A 4,602-nucleotide genomic window follows, 5' to 3' on the forward strand; every position below is an offset into this window, starting at 1 on the left:
ACAACTTTTAAAGAAATTTGTTTAACATTTTGGGAAATACTGTTACCCGCTTTCTTGCCGAGAGTTAGATTGGTGCCACTGAAGTTTGCAAGCTTTAAGTTAGAGCTGGGAGGTGATTAGCTATTAGCATAAAGACAGGAAGCAGGGGGAACAGCCTGGCTTTTGCAAAAGTTCATAAAAAGCTTGCAGCCCCTTTAAAGGTCCGTTTGGATTTGGTTTAAACAATCAATGGTAGGTTTTTGTTTTTAACTTTAGCAAGGGCCAAGCTAGTATTGCTAAGCTAACCACCTGCCGGCTCCAGCTCCTAACATGAGAGCGGTACCAACCCTTGGCAGACAAATAAGTGTATTTCCCAAAATGTCATGCTTATACTTACTAAGATTACTATACTAATTACTAATACTAAGATTTAATGACCTTTATTAACCTCTCTCATAGGAGCAGTAAGACATTCCTTACAGTAGCACAACTCTGTACGCCTTCTGTCACTCTGAGTGGCAGAGTGAGAATATCCTCAAATGCTGACAAAAACAAGCTGGATCCTGACTTTTGGAAATCAAGACTCTCAGCACCTGCTAAAGTACTTGCTGAGTTATTGAGTGTTGATGAACCTTATCAACCCCCGGCAGATAAACAGTAGAAGTTTGGGTATTTCTGCGTGACAGGGCATTGACAGTCTTACTAATTGCCTCTTTAAACGTGTCAATTAATACAGGAAATTGCTGCCACCTTGGCAGGCAGATGACAGATTGAGATTTACTACAGGACTCGGAATGATTCAGAGAAACAGAAAGATTTGCCCCAGTGACACACCTTTGATGTTCCTCGTGCTTTTGCAGCAGCGTTTTAGTGCCTTGCTCGAGGTTAGCGGTCCTGTGTCCGTGTTCTTTGTGTGTCTTTGGTGTGGGAAGACTTTCATGTAGTATAATTATCCTGTCGGAGGGAGCAAACCACATATTAGTCCTAATAAGCTATGAAAGGAGAGAGGAAAGACAGACAGTAAAGAAAGGAAAATGAGAGAATATTTAAGACTAAGACCAGCAAAATGTTGTGTTTAATATGAATATTTATTTAAAAATCCATAGTTCGATACAGAAATAGTCATCTATTATATGTATTATCAGACAATCAGTACTTCAGCCATGCTTTCTCTGATTAATCACGGTTTCAAAAAAGTACAAGATAATTTTTTTTTTTCAATAATTGAACTTGCAGAAAGAAAATACACTAGAAAGCAATAGAAACACTGACGCAAAATAGATAACGATTAATTCCTCTAAACAATTCATTTTTCTGAAGAAGGCATCGCACAATTCCAAGAAAATCAGTGAAAGATTTAAGGCCATTTTGTACAGTTAATTTTCATATAGATTTTTATATTTCAAAACACTCAGTTTTTAACAAAAGGAACTGGTGCATCCTTTGTAAAACTGTACATGCAAACATAGTGCACGTTGTTAAGAAGATATGACGAGCATACAATATATTATTTGGATAGCTTTAGTAAACAAAGATCTTATGTGTCTCAACACCTCACATAGTCTATTAAAACACTCTTATAAAGGTGCCACACCAGTACGCACGCACACACACTCGCAAAGTATATTTATATCAAACACATGCACACGCACAGACACACACACATACACACATTTTTATGGGGCTTGGCAAAGTTGGTGAGCTGTTGCAATATGAATAAGGATGGAAAAATAATAATTATAATAATGATAATAATAACAACTGGCACTGATGACTATGGCAATAATGTTTGTATGTGGGTATGGAAGCAAAGAAAGGCCAAAATAACAATAATAATAAAAAATATTAGCTAATGAATACATTTCGGAATTGCAGAAATGTTCTGAAACTGAAATACCACTGAATTTATATCACTGAAATATTTTAATTTGAAACTCGGCGATCTAAACGAATGTGGTTTAAATTCCAAAAGTTCAGATAGAAAATTCAAGTTTTCAGGTTTTGAATTTCACTTGATTTTAACTGATTTGAATTTTTAAGATCCAAAATGACCAATTAGTTTAGTAGACTTTAAAGTTTACGTAAAAAATGTCAAAGATCAGAATTCAAACCACATCCATTCTGATCAATTGTTAAATATTTAAATGCTATCATCAGTGGTAATTACAGCAGTATTCTGCAGTGATTACATTTCACAGCCTTTCTTACAGACTTTTATTTGCTTTCATACTGTGTCCTATCCTAGTCGACAAGCTTTGTCAGTTAAATGAAGTAAGATGCATTTTCCTACCCTGAAAGAATTTGCTGAAGAACACATGACTTGAAACAGGAGGTAGTTAGCCTTTCAAATGGCATGAAAGGGGGGCATCCTGCGGACTGTCTGTATCGTGCGTACACCAGTCTTGGGTTTGACTCTGGCCAGCCAATTATCAAGTTAAATAAACGTCAAGAAAACATAAAGAATTAGCTGAGCAATATGGAAGTCACATTGTTTCTGGTGGGTTATGTTTTAATCTTTAAAATGAGATGATGTAACTTTTGGAAGAGGAAAGGACACATTCTTCCTCTTAAAAATGAAAAGGTAAATCCATAAGAAATAAAATACACTCTGGAGAACAGCTTGGTGTGGACTGACCAGTAGCTTACGGTGGCTAATGTTAGCTAATGTTAGCAAACTTCAGACCGTAACACAGAAATGTTGCAATTACTTTGATGTCTATAATGTTATCATTGCCGGAGCATAAAAAATAGACCTCAAGTTGTAACTGAACATCATCCTGCAGTTTTCACTTGTGTCCACAGTGGCTGCTGCTAAAGACTTGCTTTTATCTTAGTATACAGAAATTAGTCTCCACCAGAAGGAATTGCTGCTAAATTGTCACCAATGACTAACATCAAACACTTAAGCTGACTCCAAGCTGGTAGTCCCACCTCCCATAAAAGATCCCTTCTCTGCCTTTCCAATTGACAAAAGCCGTAATAACCTCAGCTCTGACCTCCCGGTGTTGGATCTGGAACAGTTTGGAGGACGTGGGTTTTACAGTGTATCTGCTGAGGCAGTAATGAGCTCCTTATTTTGACCTGCAGTCCTAATGATGTGTCCAGCTACGCTTTGAACGCAGTGGGTGGCTGCAGGAGTGTGACTGCAAACACACTCATGCAGTTAGTCCAACCGTATCAGCACTCTGCTACAATACAGGAAGGGACTGTGAGGGGGAGAAAAAAAAAATGGGAAGCAACTACACAAGGCAGCGATGTAATATAATCAAAACAAACTGTGTGAATAATGTCAGTTACAAATAATCTAACTGTGTTTTCTCACTCTGCTGTGTAGTGTTTGATAATGTCACTTTGCAGTCAGTCTTGTGTCCTTTTGCTTGTGTTAATTTAGGGATGCACCTTTGAGCTACATGCAAACTTATCGCTGCAGGAAATACCCAAAGAGTGTAGAAAACCCAGAATATGGGTTAAAATTTCATCTATTTCTGATAGTGAAGTGCAGCCAATAGCAGCAAGGCAGCACTAATGTTTTGCACAAAGAGTGTATATGTATATATTCTTTGATATACACTCAACAGGTATGATGTGGTGGTCATGAGCTTTACCCTGATTCATGTAAAATAATAGATTAAATAGAATATATTTGTTATATTCAAATGTGGAAAGTGAACTTCTGTGTTTGGAGAGCAGAATTATAACAGCCAGGAACCTTTTTAGAAGTATTTAGACATATTTGACAAATAAGTTGTAATACATGATTATGTAATCATTTGTATTTTCAAAATGTGAACACTTAAAATGTTTGTATATTAAACCGATTAAACTGATTATTGACCATTACAATAACAGCTGTGTGTTCACTTATTGATGCTGTTTGGTTGAGTGCAAATTGACTGTAACATCTGGAAACATCAGGCCCATTTTAAACAAATGGCTGTTAAAAATTATGGTCCGCTTAAAATTACCATATTTAAGACTAATTTGTGTTGATACAACAAACATTCTGTAAGCTTTGACATCACTGCAATGCTTAAACATCCTTTCACATTGTTGGTGCTGTTCAATAATCGTTAAAATATTCCTGCTCCAGGACTTTTTAAACATTTCATCGAATCTTGTTTTAAAAGACGTAGTTGTTTCAGACAACAACACACAATCTCATTCACATTTAACATGCTCACACATAATTGAAACACACTTTCATCACTCTCATTCTCAGTTAGACGTCGTTAGGAAATTATCCTTCGATGTTAAATTGGAAATGTGGCAGACAGGGATCACATAAATCGTCTTTTTCCACATGATTGGCACGTATAAATACACATCATAAAAACAAATATATAAAAGCTATATCAAAGCTAACGGTGCAATAAAAATACACACCAAAAAAATAATAAAATGGAACAAAAAGCCAACATAGGGAAAGTGTGTTTTTCTCTGCATTTTTGACCACTGGGCTCTTTATGCTCAAACTGTATTTTGTTTGAGAGCAGCTGCTGTCGCTTTAAACATGGGGCAGGGATGTGGTGTTAAGACGACATGATGAGACGAAACCCCTGGGCACGTGGGCATCCTATTGCCAAGGCAGTTTGTAGGAGAACAGAGACAGAGACAGAGATAGAG

Source organism: Morone saxatilis, unplaced genomic scaffold (genome assembly GCF_004916995.1).
Source record: "Morone saxatilis isolate NCDOM2014 unplaced genomic scaffold, NCSU_SB_2.0 Contig10, whole genome shotgun sequence".
Taxonomy (NCBI): Eukaryota; Metazoa; Chordata; class Actinopteri; family Moronidae; genus Morone; species Morone saxatilis.